Source organism: Felis catus, chromosome C2 (assembly GCF_018350175.1).
Source record: "Felis catus isolate Fca126 chromosome C2, F.catus_Fca126_mat1.0, whole genome shotgun sequence".
NCBI classification, from domain to species: domain Eukaryota; kingdom Metazoa; phylum Chordata; class Mammalia; order Carnivora; family Felidae; genus Felis; species Felis catus.
In genome coordinates, this window is record NC_058376.1 from 129,015,401 (window position 1) to 129,038,855 (window position 23,455).

General features: G+C 41.4%; 1 long non-coding RNA gene across 1 annotated transcript in view; it reads right to left on the minus strand.

Moving 5' to 3' along the window:
* LOC123380131 overlaps nt 1-23,455 on the minus strand; it is a 44,641-nt gene that overhangs the window by 18,864 nt on the left and 2,322 nt on the right. The window contains exon 2 of the long non-coding RNA XR_006585499.1: nt 16,945-17,139. This is a non-coding gene — a long non-coding RNA (uncharacterized LOC123380131). The remainder of the gene's footprint in view (nt 1-16,944; nt 17,140-23,455) is intronic.

Below are 23,455 nucleotides of genomic sequence, written 5' to 3' on the forward strand. Positions count from 1 at the left end.
AAATGCATGGGGAGGGAGGGGCTTATTTCTTGCAAATCAGGAGACTTATACAGCCTGGTGCTGTAGAAAGAACATGAAAATTGGAGGCAGATATAGCTGGGTTCAAATCCAACCTCTACTACATCCCACCTGAATGATTTAGGGTGGGCCACTTAATCTCCTTGAAGCTTTCTCTACTCATCTGCAGCATAATCAAGCATAGTCATTACTTCACAGAATGCTGTGAGGACAAAGTGAGATCATGCACATAAAAAAATTTTTCAAATGTACTCATAATTAGGAACATAAAGTACAGTGCGTGCTGGGGCTTCTCCTCAGAGTAACTAGCAAATTAATGTAGGAGGGGGGATTGCTAACCCCAGCCCCAGGAAAGCAGTGCCACCAGTGAAAATGTAGGTCCCAACATCCTTGGGCATGAGAACCCCTTTCTAACATCAAAATTCCAAGAGGAAATTCCCTTCTCTCTGCCTTACATCCTTAACTGTGGCATGCATAGCCTGACATTGCCAGGGCCTTCAGTTCAGATCTGAGAATTTTGAAATTTGGGGGCTGAAAGGAAAATTTAATGCCATTGAGCAGAGATAACTCAGTTTATAGTTGAGGAAACCAAGACTCAGAAAAGTCAAGACTGTGGCCAAAATCATACAGCAAGTTAGACACCAAGATTGACAGAACCTGGGTGCCTAGGTGACTCAGTCAGCTGAGCGTCAGACTCTTGATTTTGGCTCAGGTCATGATCCCATGGTTGGTGAGTTCAAGTCCAGTGCCGGGCTCTTTGCTGGTGGCGTGGAGCCTGCTTGGGATTCTTTCTCTCTCTCTCCTCTCTCTCTTCCCCTCCCCTGCTGGTGCACTCTCTCAAAAAACAAATATTAAAAAATAAATTGTCAGATCCTATACCCCCTGCCTACCAGTTCTGAACTCTTCTCACTATGACGTGACCTATGTCTTCAACTGTCCTTTCCTTTTCCTCTCCTTGCTTCCCCTCCTTTTCTAAGCCCCACTTTGAGAGCTTGGGTTTTATAGCTTCTTGGTCTGAACTTCCTTGATTTGAGATCATGCCGACATTCTTTCCTTCCTTCATGCAGGCCTTTATTCATCCATTATCGACCAATTGTTATTTGATGCCCGTGCCAGTCTAGACATTGAGTGTACCACTGGTTATCAGAGGGTCCCAGTGAATGAAGGTTTTTCATTATCAAGACTAGTTCCCAAATGTAGAGGGACAGAGAGCCAGCTCCTCAGTGTCACCTGAGAATATCTAATTATGCACTAGCATCTTTGTTCAGAAGTCATACAGGCATCAGGGTGATTTTAAGTGAGCCCAATAGTATATTTACATTGCCTGGTCTGCATTTTATGTCTAGTTTAGCAACAATTATTATCTACCCAGCCAGCTTGAAATTCACTTTTTCCTCTAGTACGCCGTTAAGGAAACCCAGTGAAAGCCTCATGTTTGATTAATCAAGGAGGAAGTAGGCATACATAGACCTAAGAGATTGAACTGTCTCATTTTAGCCCCTAGGTTCATGAGTTTTCTGAAGCATGGTTTCATGCCTTTCAGTCTTACAAACTGCTGAAGAAGGACGGAATGTTAAGACTTATTCAAGTCAAAACTGTATAAAATCAAAGCTCTTACCACACTCCATTCTTTTTAGGAAGGAGATACTTTAATATATTTAATGAACCACTGGCATTGTCTTTCTAAACATGTGTTTCCTTTTCATGTTATTTCAGTTGTTAAAGAGACAGATAAAACAGTTTTTTTTTTCTTAAAGATTTATTCTCTTTTGGATGTAGGCACTATGGGGTGATACAGAGTACAGAGATTTGGAATGAAACTTTGAAATTTTTTTATTTTTTTTTTAACGTTTATTTTTGAGACAGGGAGAGTCAGAGCATGACAGGGGAGGGTCAGAGAGAGGGAGACACAGAATCTGAAACAGGCTCCAGGCTCTGAGCTGTCAGCACAGAGCCCGACGCCGGGCTCAAACTCACGGACTGTGAGATCATGACCTGAGCCGAAGTCGGCCGCTCAACTGACTGAGCCACCCAGGCGCCCCTAAATTAAAAAAAAAAATTGACCCCAAGATCAAAAGTCTCAAGCTCTACTGACTGAGCCAGTCAGGCACCCCTCAAACTGACAGTTTTTCGACTGAAAATATTTGTATTGGGTGATGTCCCTATCCTGTCCCTACAACTAAGACATTCATTCAAAAAATATTAAATGGAATTACAGTGGAGTGCAAGATTTTTCAAGTTTAGGTCAGAGCATATTGATGGGTCATGAACTCTGTTGGGCTGCAACTGGCATTTTAAAAAGTGAAATAAAGTGGGGCCTGGGTGGGTCAGTCTGTTAAGTGTCTGACCTTGGCTCAGGCCATGATCTCTCACGATTCGTAAGTTCAAGCCCCGTGTAGGGCTCTGTGCTGACAGCTCAGAGCCTGGAACCTGTTTCAGATTCTGTGACTCCTTCTCTCTCTGCCCCTCTCCTGCTCATGCTCCATCTCTCTCTCTCTCTCTCTCTCTCTCTCTCTCTCTCTCTCTCTCTCTTTCAAAAGCAAATAAACATAAAGACATAAAATAAAAAATACAAAAGTGAAATAAAACCAAATAAAGTAGAATATAAACATCAATGTGAATTATGCGTAGAAGGGTAAATATATTGTTACGTGCAACTTTTGATTCAGCTGTATTTGTGTGTGTGTATACTGTATTGTGTTAGAAATTTATTTCTTATTGTGGGTCACCATCAAAAATATTTGGGGGCACCTGAGTGGCTCAGTCCGACTTTGGCTCAGGTCATGATCTCACAGTTCGTGGGTTTGAGCCCCATGTAGGGCTGTATGCTGAACGCTTGCTCAAAGCCTGGAGCCTGCTTCAGATTCTGTGTCTCCTTCTCTCTCTGCCCCTCCCCCACTTGTGCTCTGTCTCACTCTCAAAAATAAATTAAATGTAATAAAAATTTTTTTTTAAAATGTTTGAAAACACTGATACAGCAGTTAAGAGTACAGTCTCTGGAGTGAGACAGCATGAGTTCAAATCCTGATTCCATTATTTTCTAGATGTTTGAATATTTGGCAATTACTTAAAATCTCTGTGAAATGCAGTTATGTTAGGTTATGACCTGGGGCCAGTGCATCCATTAGGACCAGGAGGCACGTGGGCATGACTAGGGCAGATAATATTATTAGGACCTTCACTAAGATGCTTTGATTTCTTTTAAAATTAGAAGGAATAAAAATGAACCTTCAGCATTGAAGAAAATATTTAATTTTTATTTATTTATTTATTTATTTATTTATTGAGGGAGAGAGAGGGCGCAAGTGAGTAAGGGTTAGAGAGAGGAGAGAGAGAGAGAGGGAGAGAGAAGCAGGGCTTACTCAAAGAGGGGCTCGTGTTTTTTGTTCTTTGTTTTTTTTTTTTCCCCCACCCAGGGCTCAAGCTCACTCGATGCAGGACTTGAACTCACCAACCGTGAGATCATGTCCTGAGCTGAAATCAGATGCTTAACCGACTGAGCCACCCAGGTGCCCCTGAGGAAACTATTTTATCTTTTTTCTTCTATCATTAAAAGCATGAACTTTGGGGGGCCCACAAAAATCTACTATGGTTGGAGGGGCCCTCCAAAGAAGAAAAAGTATCTAGGGCAATGAAAGTCATAATGCAATTATGAACTGACCTGATTAGGTGGGGTGACCAACTTGCCCCTGTTTTTTGTTTTTTAAAGTTTATTTATTTATTTTGAGAGAACGGGAAGGGCAGAGAGAGAGAAAGAGAGAGAATTGAAAGCAGACTCTGCACTATCAGCGCAGAGCCTGATGCAGGGCTTGAACTCACAGATCATGAGATCATGATCTGAGCCTATATCAAGAATCAGACGCCTAACTGACTGAGCCACCCAGGTGCTCCAACTTGTCCCTGTTTTAAACTGAAAGTCCATGTACTAGGTGCCCCCTCAGCCAGTGTGTGTGTGTGTGGGGGGTGGTGGTGGTACATCAGCCACCCTGCTGATAAGCTTGTTGTAAGGGTGAAGTTAGATGACTGTTGACAAAGCATGGCAGACGCCTGGCACATCAGGGTCTAACAAATGCTTTAACATGTGTTGGGCACGTTGTTGGCCTTTGAGAATTTTAAGGTGAACCAGATATACAGGCCAGCTGTTGAGAAGCAGTAGAACATAGTGACTGAGTGTGAACTCGGGAGCCAGACGACCTCAGTTCACACCCCAGCCCTGCTATTTATCACCTTTGTGGTTTGGGGTGAGTTTCTCGGTCTTTCTGTGCCTTAGACTCCTTACCTCTAAGATGGCTATGGTCGTACTCGTACCTACTTCACTGGAAAGTTGTGAATATTAAATGAATTGGTGCTTTAAAAATACTTAGAACAGTGTCTAGCATATGATAAGCATTCAGTAAGTCTTAGCTATCTAAGTATGTATCGATTAGCAATTTGGGTTGCTATAACAAATTACTACAGGTTGGGTGGCTTACACAACTGAACTTTATTTTCTCACAGTTTTGGAGACTGGAAGCCCAAGATCAAGGCTTGCAGCGTTCACTTCGTGGTTAGGGCTCTCCCTGGCTGGCAGATGGCCGCCTTCTCGCTGTGCCCTCACACGGTGCATAGAGAGTGAGGAATGGCAAGCTTTTCTATACATACTAATGACCAGAACTGAGCCATGTGCCCGACCTTAGATCACTTCCTGGCAAAAGACAACGGGGTCACCGTAATTGGTTTAGCCTGCTCATGATTCCCACCCCCACCCCCCCCTCCCCGGTACGATCAGTCTTAATGTTAGCAAGTAGGAAGAGGAGAAAGGCTGGGGTAGGTTCTGACAGTGTGCCATGGGGGTCTCACAGTCTACTGGGAAGTCCAACAAAACACCAGCAGGTAATGCAAAGTGAAAAAGGTGGCACTCATGATACAGAGATGAAGGGTGGGGGATACTTCAAGGATGTGACAGGCATGTGAGCTGGGTCTTGAGGCTTATGGAAGATTTCTTCGGGCAAAGAAGCAGGGCAGAGAAGAAGAAACATCACGAGGAAGTGTGAGGAACCAGCAAGAGCACAGGGGAGTCAGGGACCCACGGAAGTGTGCTGGAAAGGAGACTTCCAGAGGCAGAAGTGGGTGATGAGAGATAGGAAACAAAGCAGGGGAAGGGGAGTGAGCCCAGACCACGGAAGCCTTGAAAACTAGGTTAGGGAGATTGGACTTGATCGTGAGAGTAGTTGGGAGCCTTTGATCTTTTGAAGCAGGGGAGTGGCTGATTAGCTGAGCATCCAGAGAAAGCCCATATTTCTCAGTCTCGAGTACACACTTTCCAGGGTGGTGCGGCTGGTGGTGGAGACTTCGGTGATGTGGCAGGGGTGGTGTGGTGGTGGTGGCGGCCGGGGCTTTTGACGCCACAGGGTAAATGGGTGCATCTTCTATGCAACTGAATGGTGAGGGGAGAGAAAGTTAAGAAATGTATCCAGCAAGCAACTTAAATTGGGAAGAATGTTTCCAAATCTTTTTTCCTGGATGGTTTCAAGTTAGAGTTGGCCAAAAGAGGAACCTGCATAAAATTTGGGAGATGGAAGAGAAGCCACAGCCATGGCTTTTAGACTCTCAACGTGGTTAAATGCAGCGACAGATGAAGTGCCAGGGGGTTCCTCTTGTCCTGGTCTTCCTATACTCTGAGAGCAGCTCATCTATCCAAGTGCTGACCCTGAAGACCAACGGCAGCCCCAGGCCCGTCACCAGATGCTTGGCTGTGGACCTCCCACAGCCGACAGAAGCAATAGCTCCTTAAAGATTTCTTTACCAGCTTCCCCTTTGCATCCCACTTTGGCAGCGGATGGTGCTTCTCAGATGGACAGGCTGGTGACTCTCTGATCTCACTCTTCCTCTCCAACCTGCACTTCCCAGCTCCTCCTATCACTGCATAAGGTCTAATTCCAAGTCCCTTATTCCTGAGTTCATTGTGGTTCCGCTTCTCCAACTGAACCTGAGTTGATATACATCATTTCCTTTTGACGCTGCACTCAGCCCTGGGGAAAGGGAGGTTTTGATAGGAAATAAAAAGAAGAAGTAATCTTAAAGCTGTGGCAATATTGGAGAAGGTGAACCTGCACAGGACATAGCGGGCAGTTGTAAGCCCAGACAGCACTGAGGACCCTCAGGGGCTTGGGGGTCTAAAGGCCATGGAAAGGAGAGAGTGTCAAAGGAAGAATGGTTTCTGCTTCCTGCTTTCACCAGGACCTGCCTCTGATGACAGCTTACTCAGTCTGTTCTGGCTGTCAACACGGTTTGTTGAACAATGGCTTATAACGGATGATGCTTTCATCCCCAGGAGAGAAACACAATCAGAGAAAATGTACAAAGGCAGAAGCAGTGGAAAATAGAACACTGAATAAGAAGAAAATCGCACAATGGATTCATGAATCTAGACAGAAATTTTAGGAATGACTTTTGCGGCACTGGCTTTATAAAACAACATCTTGCTATATTGTCTTCATATTTGGGATCATAGAAGAAATAGTTATAAATAGATCTCTCCTTATTTTTCGTTGAAGCTATTACTGAGGGGGCGCCTGGGTGGCTCAGTTGATTAAACGTCCAACTTTGGCTCAGGTCATGATTTTATGGTTCATGAGTTTGAGCCCGGAGTCAAGCTCTGTGTGGACAGCTTAGACCCTGGAGCCTACTTTGGATTCTGTGCCTCCCTCTCTCTCTGCCACTCCGCCTGCTTGCAGGCTCTGTCTTTCTCTCTCTCTCAAAACTAAATAAACATTAAAAAAAAAAACCATTACTGAGAATATCATCTCTTCCACTGTTAATGGTCCTATACATACAGATCCACGTAAAAATTGTCTTTTCAGTGTTCAAAAATAGGAGGTAATTTTGAGTCTTCCAATAGTCTGGAAAACATTTTTAAGGCAAAGAAAATATGACATGTATTTTATTTTCCTTTTTTTCACTGGCTGCCAGAAAACTCAGAGATATGTTTTCTCCTTGGATGCAGAAGTGTTCTTTAATCTGAGTTTGTACTTGGTTCCTTTGAGAATCTGTAATGCCCTTTGAAAAATTTCTTTGTGGATGCTTGAGGCAATTTTGTCTTTATTGAATTTGTTAAAGGTCATCCCTCTTGCCTTCTCCTTGGGTTTTAGAGACAACCTAGAGAGGAAATTCTTTATTTTGGATACTTGACATCATTCCTTTCCATTCCACCTGAGAAACTAACATGAGTCTTGACTGACAGGAAGACAAAGGAGAAGGTGGAGGCCATATTTCCGGTTTGGACCCAAATGAAATTATCCTTGCACATGGATTATAGCCATGCGTGTGGTTATTTTTGTCATGAAATACAGTTAGGATATGGAACACCTTTAGGATTGCTCGTTTGTGTGAAACTGTTAGAAAAAGCTTAGTACTTTGCCTCTAAGCAGTCAGTAAAGAGTTTCCAGAGTTATAGAAAAAGCTTAGTACTTTGCCTCTAAGCAGTCAGTAAAGAGTTTCCAGAGTTATATGATGAATGTTCTTGTAGGTTACTATAGAGACCATGGCTTGTCCTATTGGCTCCCTTAGCTTTTTCATTTTTAGGTAATGATCCAGTTACTCAAACAACAATAAAAACAAGCAAACAAATAAACCTCCAAACAACACACACACAGACACACACACACACACACACACACACACACACACTCACAAGAATAGTTTTCCAATAGAGTCATATATAGGTGACTATATTCTTTTCCAACTTTTTGAAAATGTGGTTATATAATTTGTAATTAAAAATTAAATTTATAGGGGCGCCTGGGTGGCGCAGTCAGTTAAGCGTCCGACTTCAGTCAGGTCACAATCTCGCCGTCCGTGAGTTTGAGCCCCGCGTCAGGCTCTGGGCTGATGGCTCAGAGCCTGGAGCCTGTTTCCGATTCTGTGTCTCCCTCTCTCTGCCCCTCCCCCGTTCATGCTCTGTCTCTCTCTGTCCCAAAAATAAATAAACGTTGAAAAAAAATTTAAAAAAAATTAAATTTATAAAGAAAAGTTTGTTATGACAACAAACTGAATTCACATTTGTGAGGTTAAAGTCCATAAATTGAATCACGCAATTCTATCTTCAGGCTCCACAAAAGTGGATTAGAATCAACATGGGTAATTTAATCTGAAGCTCTGAGGGGAATTCAAACTGGTTCCAGATAATGGGAAAACAATACATGTCAAGGAAAATTCAATCTCACTTCATTAGAGAGATGAAGGACGTGGGTAGCACCGTTCAGCTTAACCATCAGTAAAATGATGAGATGCAATGTAAGCATATCATCGCAAACCCCTAGTTCACATGTACCATGTATGTGCAAAGGCACATGCACACAATGTAAGCGCCATGACAGCAAGTTCTTTCTCTGTTTGTGGCGCCACCAAAGATCGCTGTCTTGCAGTGGTAGGCACTCAAATATATGTCGAATAAGTGATTTGAAAATAAATGATAGAGAGAGATATCTGTATAGAAGAAAATACCACCCACACAGGGGTTATTCTCCATAAGTGCTTTGCACTAGGAGAACATACAGAATATTAATTACATACAATAAGACCTATGAGATGATAAGCTAAGACAACAAAATGGGTTGAAGAGGATACTGCAGGACAAAAGAAAAGTTAACGCTATTAGATATGAAATAAATAAACAATGCGGTCATGAACTGACATGACTGGCAGTCAAATGTTGGTGGAGAGGTTTGAGAGGATGCAGAGAAAAGAGAGAAAAAGACTTTAAAAACTAGAGAGACAATGACAGACATAGAGAAGAGCAAAGGCAATCCTTTGATGGCTTTGAAGTAGAGACTCTAACAAACGGAACAGAAAGAACACTCAGAGATATAACCCAAAAACGTTGCCTTGAGATGAAAGGAGAATAGAATTTTCAGGCAAAGAGGGCATAGCATACACTTGGGAAAACTGATTAAACATGATGGCAATCAAAGCACATCTACCCTCTGGTTTCTTTAACAACTTGAAAAATGAAGAAAAAACTACTCAGATGTCCAGGAAGAAGCAGGTAGGGTAAAGCGTGAGGCTGGCCTCAGACTTTTTCACAGCAATAGTCAAAGCCAAGAGATGATGAGGCCATGTCTGCCAAGTGCTGAGGGAAACCAAATGTGACCCAGGAGCATTGTACTTAGTCAAATTCTTATTAAAATATAGCAGAGACAGTCGGACATGTTCACACCTGAGAAAAGTCAGGAAGTGGGGCATACATTAGCCATCAGCCTTTTTTGGAAAACTCCTTAAAGATAAATCCATTCAACCGAGAGAGGAAAGAAAATAAAGAGCTCAGGAACTACAATATTGTGGTAAAAGTACTCATGTTCATTTAAATGTAAGGGAACGTCTTTTCATGTGTCTGTTAGCCATCTGGATGTCTTCTTTGGAAAAGTGTCTATTTATGTCTTCTGCCCATTTTTTCACGGGATTATTCATTTTTTGAGTGTTGAGTTAGGTAAGTGCTTTATAGATTTTGGATACTAACCCTTTATCTGTTATGTCATTTGTAAATATCTTCTCCCTTTCCATTGGTTGCCTTTTAGTTTTGTTGATTGTTTCCCTTGCTGTGCAGAAGATTTTTATCCTGAGGAGGTCCCAATAGTTCAGTTTTGCTTTTATTTCCCTTGCCTAGAGGTTGTTGTCTGTTTTCTCCTATAGGATTTTGAACATCATTCATCATCAGGGAAATACAAATCAAAACCACAATGAGATACCACCTCATACCTGTCAGAAAGGCTAAAATTAACAACTCAGGAAACAATAGATGTTGGCAAGGATGCAGAGAAAGGGGAACCTTTTTGTGTTGTTGGTGGGAATGCCACTCTGGAAAACAGTGTGGAGATTCCTCAAAAAATTAAAAATAGAACCACCGTACGATCCAGCAATTATGCTACTAGGTATTTATCCAAAGGCACAAAAATGTTCATTCGAAGGGGCACATGCACCTCAATGTTTACAGCAGCATTATCAGCAATAGCCTAAAGTTTGGAAAGAGCCCAAAATGTCCATCGACTGATGAATGGATCAAGAAGATGTGGTATATATACAATGGAATAATACTCAGCCATCAAGAAGAATGAAGTCCTGCCATTTGGAACTATGTGGATGGAACTAGAGTGTATTATGCTACACGAAATTAGTCAGAGAAAGACAAATATCACATGATTTCATTCATCTCTGGAATTTAAGAAATAAAACAGATGAACATAGGGGAAGGGAAGCAAAAATAACATAAAAACAGAGGGAGGCAAACCATAAGAGATTCTTAAATACAGAGAACTGAGGGTTGCTAGAGGGGAGGTAATTGGGGGGATGGGTTAAATAGGTGATGGGCATTAAGGAAGGCACTTGTTCAGATGAGCACGGGGGGTCATATGTAAGAGAGGAATCAGGATTCTACTCCTGAAGCCAAGACTACACTGTAGTTAATTAACTTGAATTTAAATTAAAAAAAAAAAGACGAAAAAAATAAATGTAGGGGGACAAGTCTAAATCATAAAAGGAATTATGGTTGCAGAAAGGAATGGGAATACTATAAATCTTGATAAAGTAAAAATGATGTGAGCAAGAAAAAAAAAAGGAGCATTAAGAGGGAAAGAAGAAAAAAAGTGTAGCTGTGTTAATAATTACGTGTGTTCTAGTACAGGGACAATTGATACTATATATAAAACAAACACGTATTTAAAAGTAATATATAATATTCCAACCTCTTAACAGTTTTTATTATCTTTATTTATTTATTTTTAACTCTGGGCCCAAAAGAATCCTATAGCAACTAATATTTCTTGAGGTGAAAAAAGCATTTATCAAAAGTTCATTATTTCTTTCAATATCATTTTTTTAAGTTCATGTGGAATTAAACTAAAACCTCAGTTTTTTTTTTTTTTCTTTTCAAAAAAGCAGCTTGTGTAGCTTGAGCCTAATCACATATAATTTGTTCTGGGTGCCTCTCTTTAACAGATCTCTTTTGATCAATACTTCTCACCCACTGTGGGCATAGACAGAGGGCTGGAAAAATGATCACCAAACCCTAGCGCAGGGTATTTCTGCAGGGTGAGATTTTTAGTGATTTACTGTTTCTTATTTGGACTTTCTGGTGTGGCTTAAGGTTTCTATAATGAGAAGGCTTTTAGATTTTTGTTTAAAATTTTTGTTAATGTTTATTCTTTTTGAGAGAGAGAGAGAAAGACAGAGTGTGAGCAGGGGAGGGGGAGAGAGAGGGAGACACAGAACCTGAAGCAGGCTCCAGGCTCTGAGCTGTCAGCCCAGAGCCCAATGGGGGGCTCAAACTCATGAACTGCAAGATCATGACCTGAGCCAAAGTCAGATGCTTAACCGATTGAGCCACCCAGGAGCCCCTAGATTTATATTTTTAAATAATTGTGAACCACCAGAAAAGCTGCAAGGATGGTACAAAGAATTTCCATATTCCTTATCTAGATTTCACAAATACTAATATCTTACCACATTTGCTTTATCATTCTGAGTGTGTGCACATGTGTGTGTGTATTTCTTTTTTCTTGGGAACCATTTGGGAATAGGTTGTAGACAGGATGGTTTCTTTACTCCTACATACCCCAGGTGTAAAAGCAAACATATTCTTGGATAACTAGAGTACAATTATAAAAATCAGAAAGTAAACACTGATACAATACTGTTATCTAACCTACAGACCTTATTAAGATTTTGTAAATTGTCCCAAATATGTCCTTTATGGAAGAAAGAAAAATTTTGGCTTGGGATACAACCCAGGTGTGTGGGTTACATTCAGGTGTCATGTCTCTTAAGTTCTCTTTGATCTGAACAATCCCTCTGTCTTTCCTTGTCTTTTATAAACTTGACATTTTTAGAGCATATAGGTCAGTGATTTCACAGACTGTCCCTCGATTTGAGTTTGTCTGATGTTTTCTCATGATTAGGTTTGGGCCATGCATTTTTTTTGGTGGGAATAGCATAGGACAGACATTTGTCCCTCCCAGTGTATCATCAGGAGGCACACGATAACCATATGGCTGATTCTTGGAGCATGTATTGTTCTATCAAAAATAATAAGGGCATCGATTATAAACAAAAATAAAATTAAGGGCTATCTTAATTTTGCTCAAGTGACAATGTTAGAAGAGTGACCTGACATGTATGTTAGGGTCAACTAAAGCAGCCACCTGTTTGGAAGGAGTCTCCTATGTAAGGAGACCTCCTCCGTTATGGTGTCTGTAGCTCCTATGTGAACCCCTACGAGGCCAGCTTGTGCAACTTCCTGATACAGTTGTCTGTGTGACCAGAGTTTTGGCACTGAGCAGAACTCTCACTGAGCAGAACTCTACCTGGCTGCTTTGAGTAGGGCCCGATAAATGGGTTATGAACAAAGGTACAGGGTGCAGAGATCATATAAGGTGGTGCAGTATCCCAGCCTGGGAACAATGGGGCACTGTCACACCTCTAGGTTTGGGAAGGTGAGTGGAAGGAGCCAGTCGTAGACTCAGAAAGACAGAGTTGGGTGAAGAGGGCTGCCTGATGAGGTGAAAGCTTTAGTTAGGTAGGGGGCCAGCCTGTGGTAATGGTGCAGGGAGGGCAGGGGATAAATACCCTGGCCTCACTCTCTTCCCTGTCATTCTCCTGTGGTGTCCGCTATTGCTCCCTCGTGCTGGCATACGCTGGAGTTTACAGGGAAGCGAGCCATTCGCACAGTGCCCACAGATCTGCCTTCCAGGTGCAGAGTAGGTGGCCTGAAGCTGCCTGTGCGGCCCACCAGATCCAGGGAACGCGGGGGAACCCAGGGGCTGCTCGTCAATGGAGAATGGTTGTCAGCAATGGCGGGCATAGCCTTTCTCAGACTCTGGGGGACTTCACTGCGATCCTCCCACCGTGGCTCGCGGGGTTCTAAACAGCGTCTCTCTCTGCAGCAGACACTTGCAACATCACTGGGCGCGCTGGTCACAAAGCCCAGGGGCAGGGCGGCCTACACAGATAGCCTGCCTATCTGAGCCTCCTACAGATCCCTGTCTTGCTCTAGCCCCTCCACGAGGGCATCCTGATATAAATATTCAAACAAACAAATAGGGGAGAAAGGAAAACTCTTTCTTCCAGGAGAAGGTCACCTGAAAATGTAGAAGTGATGGAATTGAAAAATCACCATTTGGCAACCGTAATAGTAATAAATGCTCCAGGCAAGAATCATCAATTGATACGCAACCTGAAACCAGTGGGAGAAAGTTTGAAGACTCACAGAATACTTACATGGTCTCAAAGTATCTTCCCATGAGATGCTCATCAATGACAAAGGGGGAAACAGTAACTGCAGTGGAGAAGCTTGGCTCGCGCCACCTTGACCGACTGATGAAAGTTAACAACACCAGCAATGGGACATAATAATACGATGTGCCTCCTCATCATTTTTATGGTATTCTAACCTAAAGTATACAGCCTGAATTCAATCTTGAGGAGATAGCAGACAAACCCAAATTGAGGGACAAATTTCAGTTGGTATGTGTTGAATTGTGTTCTCCCAAAATATATGTTGAAATCCTAATCCCTCAGAATGTGACCCTATTTGGAAATAGGGTCATTGCTGATGTAAGTGTTAAGATGAGGAGAAAAAACACGCACAAAAAAAAGAGGAGAAAAACCAAGGACACAGACAGAGGGGAGAATGTCCATGAAAACAGAGGCCGAGAGTGAAGTGCCCCAGATACAGACCAAGGAACACCAAGGATTTCCAGCCACCACCAGAAGCTGGGAATAAGCAAGGAAGGATCCTCCCCTACAGGTTTTAGAGGAAGTGTGGCCCTGCTGACACCTTGATTTTGGATTTCTAGCCTCCAGAACAGTGAAACAATACATTTCTGTTGTTTTCGGTCACCCAGTGTGTGGTAATTTCTTACAGCAGTCTTAGGAAATGAATGTGCTTGTTAAAATGTCAGTGTCATGAAACACAGATGGAAAGACTGAGGACTTTTTCAGATTTCAGTAAACTAAAGAGAGATGACTAGTCAATATAATCCATGATATGGGATTTTCTTTTGTTCTAAAGGACATTATTGGGACAACTGATAAAAACTGAAGAAGGTCTTCAGATTGGATGATAGTATTGTCACCAATGTTAATTTCTTTTCTTTCTTTTGGTTTTAAAAACAATTTTTTAATTTAAATCTTTATTATTATTAATTTTTTTAGAGAGAAGGTGAGCAGGGGAAGGGCATAGAGAAAGAGAGAGGGAGAGAGAGAGAGAGAGAGAGAGAGAGAAGCTTAAGCAGGCTTCATGCTCAGTGTGGAGCCTACTTGGGGTTCATGACCTGCCCAGAAATCAAGAGTTGGATGCTCAGGGCACCTGGGTGGCTCAGTTGGTTGAGCATCCAACTTCAGCTCAGGTCATGATCTTGTGTTCGTGGGTTTGAGCCCCGCATCAGTCTCTCCTGGAACCTGCTTTGGATTCTGTGTCTCCCTCTCTTTCCCTCTCCCTCCCCTACTCATGCTCTCTCTCTGACTCTCAAAAAATAAAATAAGACATTAAAAAAAAAAAGAGTAGGATGCTCAACTGACTGCACCATTCAGGCTCCCCTTAAATAATCATTTTTAACAAACTTATTACACAAGTGAACTTACTACCAGGTGAAATTAAAACAGATATCTGTGCCACATCATTAATTAATTGCTTTTTTTTAATCATTGGAAATTTCCATTTTAAATTAAATCACTTCTTCAAATTTTAGGAAATGAGAAGTATCTCCTTTTTATTATTTTATTATTTTTAAAAATATAATTTATTGTCAAGTTAGCTAACATACAGTGTATGTAGTTGTACTATAGTTAAGACAGTTCCTTTTTTTAAAGACATATTCATTTATTAATAAAAATAGGGGTAAAGAAACGTTATGCCTGTAACTGACTTTTAAACAGTTTAGAAATTCCATCAAACTATTTTGGGGATATTGACAAACTGATTCTAAAGTTTAAGGCAAAAGGCCCAGAATGGGCAACACGATGACGAAGAAGCAGAACAAAGTTACAGGATTGACATGACCCATCTTCAAGACTTACTATAAAGCTACAGAAATCAAAATAGTGTGCTTTGTGAAAGAATAGACAGCATATAAAGACGGTATAGTAAAGGACTCTTATCCGCAATATGGAAAGGACTCTTAAAACCAGCAGGAAGACGACCACCCAATTAGAACACAGGCAAAAGATCTGAGCAGACACCTCACCAAAGAGGATATACAGGTGGCAAATAAGCACATGGACACGTGCTCAACATCATACGCTATTAGGGTATTACAAATTAAAACAACAGTTGATGTACCACTGTATCAGAATGGCTAAAATCCCCAAAACTGAAAGAGCAAACACGGACGAGGTTGCAGAGTCCTAGCACTCTCATTCGTTGTCGGTTGGGAACGCAAACGGTACTTTGCACTGACACTTCCGGTTCAGAAGACAGTTTGGCAATTTCCTACGAAGCTAAACATAGTGTTACCCTAAGATCCAGCAATCACACTCCTAGGTATTTACTTAAATAAGCTGAAAAAACCTTTTTGTCCACACAAAACCTGCACTCAGATGTGTATGGCAGCTTTATTCATCATTGCCCCAAATTGAAAGCAACCCAAATCGCCCTTCAACATCATTGTTGAATTTATCAACAAATTGGTGTCTCATATCTCGTCCATACAATGAGGTATTCTTGAATAATAGAAGCAGAGGAGCTATCAAGCCACAAAAAGACTTGCAGGAACTTTAAATTCATATTGCTAAGTGAAAGAAGGCAATCTGAGAAGGCTACCTACTTCATGTTTCCAATTATATGACATTCTGGAAAAAGCAACACTATAAAAAGTGAAAAGATCATGGTTGCCAGGGGCTCAAATAAGAGGGGAAGGGTGAATAGAGGAGTTTTAGGGCAGGGGCACTATTCTAGTGACAGGACATTATGCATTTATCAAGACCCACTGAATGTGCAACACAAAGACTGAACCCTAATGTGAGTTATGGACTTTAGTTAATGATGTGTCAGTATTGGTTCGCTGATTGTAATAAGTGTACCTCACTGATGTGTGTAGTTAATAATAGGGGGAAATGTGTGGCAGAGGGAGTAAATGGGAACTCTGTAAATCTGTCAGCTTTTCTGTAAATGTAAAACCATTCTAAAGAATAAAGTCTACCCGTTAGAACTTATTACTCAATTTAATGAATTTTAAATATTAACTTTTAAATTTTTTTTGTGTCAATGTTTGCCAGTCAAAACTTCTTTTTTTCAATTAAATTTTGTTTAACGTTTATTTATTTTTGAGAGAGAGACAGAGCATGAGAAGGGGAGGGGCAGAGAGAGAGGAAGACACAGAAGCTGAAGCAGGCTCCAGGCTCTAAGCTGTCAGCAGAGAGCATGACAGAGCTCAAACTCACAAGCTGAGAGATCATGACCTGAGCTGAGGTCAGATGCTTAACCGACTGAGCCACCCAGGCACCCCAGCCCGTCAAAATTTCTAAAGCTAGGTAAGTATATAAGACATTTACATGCTTTAACTTTAAAATAATTTTTTCTAAGTTTGTAGCATTTATACTTCTGAAGTTAATAAAGTTTAAAACTGCATTAAGAATCTATCTAGAATGTTAATATTTGTGAAATCTGAGCAAATGGTATAATGGAATTCTTTGACTATTCTTTCAACTCTTCTGTATCTGAAATTATGTTAAAATAAAAAACAAAAAAACCTCAAACCCAAAACCTTGTAGTCTTCTGAGTTACTAGTTCTCAGCCCAAATTGATTTGTATTGCTTCTGAAAATCAAGCTCTGTGCCTCTTCCCTCATGGTGGCTGGTGTAAATTACAACCCACACTACTCACTTTAGAACATCTATCCCAATGAACCCCAGAGGCTTTACCCATGTGGCAGTGTTCTGAATGTTCTCAGGGCTTACCTTCCATCCTCTGGCATGCTTCCTAAGTAAGGCATCTACTTGCTAGATGCCTTCGGGCCCACCAGGTCCAATTAGCATGATGAAAACATGAAATGGATCAGCTTGGTGTGCCGGGGTCCTTCTAGACTACATTATGAGCAGGTGCAGGAGAGTTGACATAGCCTGAGGCAATACAGTAAAGGTACACTGTTGTCCCTGTAGAAGAATATGGGGAGAAAAGCATTGGCTAGGTCCATGTAAAAAATGCCACCTCTGTTGGGGTGCCTGGGTGGCTCGGTTGGTTAAGCGTCTGACTTTGGTTCAGGTCATGATCTCACAGTTCGTGAGTTGGAGCCTCACGTCAGGCTCTGTGCTGAGAGCTCGGAGCCTGGAGCCTGCTTTGGATTCTGTGTTTCCCTCTCTCTCTGCTCCTCCCCTGCTCATGCTCTCTCTCTCTCTCTCTCTCTCTCTCTCTGTCTCTCAAAAATAAACATAACAATTTTTTTTTAAATGCCACCTCTGCAATCTTGCTGTGATTCACGTCACCATTTGATTACTCTGTGATAATCTGCAATTATTCTCTGTGACCCGGCTAATTTGTACACTGACTAAATGGGTGAGCTAATCGTGGATATGGTAGCAATCACCACCCTGCATCTTCAGGTCTCTGGTGGTAGCATTCAGCTCTCATGAGGGCAGAGGAAGACATTTGTAAGAGGCTGGTACACTGTAGGAGCTTGACGAATGGTCATCACCATCCTCATTGTTGTTATTGTGTCAGCCAGGTCAGGGCCAAGATCTATGTTACCATTTTCCCTTTCTAAAGTACCAAATTTCATTAATCATCCATCCTAAGAGCACATTATCTCACACTTGAACATCTCTGAAACTAGAATATGGTAACAGCTGGTGGTGTGTTATTGCTGTCCAGTGGGATTCAAACTGGGTTTGTTCATAGAGAATTTTTGTTTGTTCTTGGAAGCGGAGGCAGATTACCTGAAGCCAATGAAACTACGGCCTCAGGGTCCCTCCCTCATGTGTCTCTTCCAAAGCCCTGCAAGGGCCCTAGTCGCAGTTTCATACGATCATATGTTTTTGTAAAATTTGCAAGAATAAGAGATATTTTGTATTCATTTTCCTAAAGATGGCCTCAAATTCTATAAGCTTTGGGCTCTGCCCCTGCCAGTGAATTCAATAATATGAGACCTCATTCTGAGGGTTTTGAACTGCACAAATGGTCCTACAGTCTGCATGAGAACCAACTTGGGGTTCAAATGATTAGGGAAGATATTTTCCTTCCCTCCACCCAGGGGCAGAGTTGAAACATGCAACTTCCCTTGCTGCCCCACTCTGCATGTTCCTTTCCTGCTATCTCTTTTCTGTAAATTTGTCATTTCCTCCTCTACTGAGGTCTTTAGTGTCTCAGCTGTATCTGGGGTCTCCTACTAGACTTCTGTTTGAAGTAGTTTTATTTCTAATTTTTAAAAATATTTTTATTTATTTTTGAGAGAGAGCAAGCGAGCACGACTGGGGGAGGGGCAGAGAGAGAGGGAGATACAGAATCTGAAGCAGGCTCCAGGCTCTGAGCTGTCAGCACAGAGTTTCACATGGGGCTTGAAACCATGAACCGAGAGATCATGACCTGAGCTGAACTCAGATACTTAACTGACTGAGCCACCAAGACGCCCCGATGAAGTGGTTTTATTTCTTAGTGTTACTCGCAGTGATGGTGCATCTTATAATCAATGATGCCTTAAGTTCCATGAACATAATATATAATGGGACCCTCAAGCTGGGACCAGTTGGGACAAGTAGGCTAGTGTTGGACCACACTACCCGCTGGATGTCCCTCTTGTACTCTGGGGAGATTAGCCTACAGTGACTACTGATAACTCAGGAGTTTCTTAAAACTCAGGAAATACTTAGGGACTTTGAAACAGATGCCTGGTCATATGCCCTGACTGGCATGGGGCTGAGGGCAGAATGTGAATACAGTCCAAATATGGGGTTCATATCTGTCTGAGGAACTTAAATCGTTGGGGTGAGTCCTGATAAAGCTGGATTGAGAGACTATGGAAACTTGGAGAGAAAATCACTACAAGGGAAAGAAGAGACTTGTAGAATGATGCATCTGAGCAAGAGGGGGCCAGTGGTGAGATCATGGTGGCCAATTTTGATTCAGCTCACCCTCTCCAGGGCTTGTGTGTTAGGGGGCCAAGGAAAGGAGAGGGATGTGGCATGAAACAAAAGACCTGTCATAGGAGGCTCAAGAGCTCTGACAAAGGGACTCCTTCCAAAAGAGTTGGTTATGAGAGGCAGTTCCGTGGAGTGGAGGGCTACCTGAGCCACGTAGGAGGCATGTGTAACAGTCGGAATGGCAGCCATTCTATTTACACCTGCCTAGGATACTCTGGGACACGCCCCTACCAAGCACTTCTCACATTGCTGAGGAGGTGAAAGCAGGACTTCCCACAGATAAGCTTGTAGTAGTTTTCACAAGCTATCTATCCATCCCGCCCACCTCTACTCAACCTTTATCTGCTCTGTCCAAACAGTAGCCACCAGCCACACATAGCTAGTGTGACTGAGGTAATGCATTTTAAGTGTTATTTAACTTTGATTAATTAAAAAATTAATTTAGGGGCACCTGAGTGGCTCAGTCAGTTAAGTATCCGACTCTTGATTTTGGCTCCGGTCATGATCTCACAGTTCGCAAGCTCCAGCCCCAGAACGGGGCTCTGCTCTGACATTGCGGAGTAGAGCCTGCTTGGGATTCTTTCTCTCCTTCTCTCTCTCTGCTCTTTCCCCACTCGCGAGCTCGCTCTCTCAAAATAAATAAATAAACGTTTAAAAAAATTTTAATTTAAAAATAGAAGCAGTATAGGATATTTGCCCTGTAAAACTTACAAGACAAATTTGAAAAGTGGTTTTTTTTTTTTTTAGATAGTTACAGATTTATTAGAGTTGCTTTTCAATACATACCATACCTTCTTAAATATGATGCTAATAACATTGAGTGAACACAAGAGTTAGTGAGTTTACTTAACTTGGACAGGTGTGGTTTTGAAGCCAATATGCTTTTGCTTCAAAGCCAATAAATTCTAAAGAAGATGAACAAGGTTTTGTTAACATAGATCAAAGGAAAAAATATAAACATCAAAGGAAAACAATTTTTGGTCCTCAATTCAATTATTGAAAAACTTCTAAGTATATTTGGGACCACTTGGGTTTGTGAATCTACTTTTTTTTTTTAACTATACATTTTGTAAAATCTAAATATGGATCACGTACTTCTGAGGAAAATTTAATATCCGAATTGGGAGGGACTGGAAGGGTAAACTAGAAGCCTGATTAGAAGATTTAGTAGCAAAACAAGAATCTAAAATACCTTATTAATAATTTTAAAATGTCAATTACATGCTGAAATGTTAGGACCTGGGATATATTCAGATAAGTAAAATGTATTATTAAAATAAGTTTCACCTGTTTCCCTCTGATCCTTTTAAAAATGTGGCTATTAGAAAATTTAAAATGATGTACAAGGCTTGGATTCTATTTCTTTTGGACCGTGCTGATCTAGATTATTTAAAGGCAGGTCTCCATACCCGTGGCACCTAGCAGGTGTTGACATGTAACAGAGGCTGCATAACTGTTTTGGGGGGGGAAGAGGATTTAATCTTGGAGAGGAGAGAGCTGCTGAGCACGATGGTTGCTAGTTTGCTGGGACTGAATTCCCCAAATAATACATAAAACCACAATTTTACTTCCCCAGGACAGTTATTACCCTACATGTTTCTCTTGCCTCTTTTTTCTTGGTCACTAGTAGCTAAGTGATGAGGTGCTTAACCTACCACTAGTCTATTCATTCCTGCCCTTTTGTTTCCCATCTCAAAGTCCCCATAGCAACACTGACATAAAGGGACTTGGTGACAACTTGCTTGAATTATCTAGTCAGGTTTGCCAAGTAGACTTTTTATTTTTTAATTTTAATTTTTAAAAAATTTTTAATGTTTATTTTTGAGAGAGAGAGAAAGAGAAAGAGAAAGACAGAACGTGAGCAGGGGAGGGGCAGAGAGAGAGGAGACACAGAATCTGAAGCAGGTTCCAGGCTCTGAGCTGTCAGCACAGAGCCCGACGCAGGGCTTGAAACCACAAGAAGTGAGATCATAACCTGAGCAGAAATCAAGAGTTGGACACTCAATGACTGAGCCGCCCAGGTGCCCCTAGACTTTTTAATTTAAAATTTTGAACCTCATTTATACATTTTTCCTGCCTAGGTAGGTCATCAATAAGAACTTTAGCTGTAGAGACAAAACAAAATGAGTAACAACAACAAAAAGGCCAAAGTACCTATGGCTTGTCCAAAGAAATTCAGGAGTTTTTTGCTCATCTACTTGGCAAAGCCCATTCTCCAAAAGGGCAACACAGCTTTTGTGTCCAACCCCAAAAGTACACTGAAAACCTGACTCAGTGTCTTTCATTCTCAGGAGGAGGAGAAAGAGAAAACGGAGTATTTCCTCTTGGGCGTGACAGGGAAAGTTGGGTTTTCTGTTGACGCTGCAACACAGCACATCTATGCTGGGATCTACTCTGGTTCCTGCTCCACCTATTGTTCAAAATAACTGGTCTATATGATCCAATTAAGCCAGTCACTTCAGCTGAGAAAATAGTATGCTTTCTTCACTCAACCAGCAGATTAATATCTTGAACGTGATTGGGCCTGCTGTGCTGTTGTGTCAGGAGACTGAGTTTCCAATCAAGACTGGGCAAGAGCATGACCTGGGTCACCCATTCCCCTTCTTGGGTGTTGGGATAGCCAAGCTAGAAATGCCAGACAAATCTTCATGAATCACTTGAGGTCAGAAAACTGTGGGGGAATGTGAGGATGGACTATTTCTGTCTGATACTATTAGGGCTGCATGATGATTTTCTTAGTAGAAGTATGTCTGATACGATACATGGGATGTATTTCTACTAAAAAACTATTCATTGTTTATCTGAAATTGAAATTTACCTGGATGTCCTGTATTTTATTTGTTAAGTTCAGCAACCCTAGATAAGATGCTAGTATTGCCCCAAAGAGGCACCATTCTCTTTTGCCATTTATAAAAACAAAAAAGATGATGTAAGAGTTCGTGAAAGAATATCTGTGGCACGATAGCATCAAAATAACAAAATAGCTCAGAATAAATTTAACCAAAGAAGTGAAAGATCTCTACACGGAAAACTATAAGACATTGATGAATGACATCAAAGAAAACACAACCCAAAATGTATCCAGTGTTCATGGATTGGAAGAATTTGTCTTGTTAAAATGTCTATACTACACAAGGCCATCTAGAGATTCAGTGCAATCCCTATCACCATTCCAATGACAGTTTTTACAGTAGTAGAAAAAAAAAACCCTAAAATTAATATGGAACAACAAAAGACTGCATAGCCAAAGGAATTCTGAGAAAGAAGAACAAAGCAGGAGGCATCACACTTCCTATTTTGAGGGTATATTGTAAAGCTATAGTAATGAAAACAGTGTGATATTGACAAAAAAACAGTCACACAGACCAATGGAAGAGAATTTAGAGCCCAGAAGTGAACACATGCGTATACAGTTGTTTGTATTTGACAAGGGAGCCAAGAGTACTCTATGGGGAAGACACAGTCTCTTCAGCAGATGGTGCTGGGAAAATTGGATATTCACACGTGAAAGAATGAAACTGGACCCACATCCTATTTCTGCTTAGAAAAATTAACCTGAAATGGACTAAAGACTTAAATGTAAGACTAAAAACTATAAACCCCCTAGAAGAAAACATAGGGAAAAAAGCTTCTTGACATGGGTTTTGGCAATGACTTTTTGGATAAGACACTTAAAGCACAACAACAAAGTAAAAAACAGACAAGTGGAACTGAACTGAACTAAAATAAACTAAAAATTAGCTTCTGCACACAAAGGAAATCATCAATGAAATGGAAAATAACCTATTAAACGGGAAAAAAATTTCGTAAACCAAATATCTGATAAGAGGTTAATATCCAAATTATATAAAGAACTCACACAACTCAACAGCAAAAAAACAAATAATCTAATTAAAAAGTTTTGGGCAGGGCACCTGGGTGACTCAGTTGGTTAAACGTCCAACTCTTGATCTCACCTCAGGTCATGATGTCACAGTTTGTGAGTTTGAGCCCTACATCAGGCTCTGTGCTGACAGTGTGGAGCCTGCTTGGGATCCTCTCTCTCCTCTCTCTTTGCCCCTTCCCTGCTCATGCTCTCTCTCGAAATAAATTTAAAAATCTGGGGGGGGAGGAAAAAGTAGGGGTCCTAGCATTTCAAGGCTGTCACTTCCCAATGCCCTGTGACTCTGCCAAGGACCACAGACAGGACATATGGCTCATGTACTCTGGCATGGCAGCAGGGACAGCTGTGGCAGCATCAGCCTTGGGGTGCCAGGCCACCAACTGGGCAGACACTCATCATGCAGTGGTTCATTTTGGATGACCCGCTGCCGTATCCCACTAGCACCTTGAGATG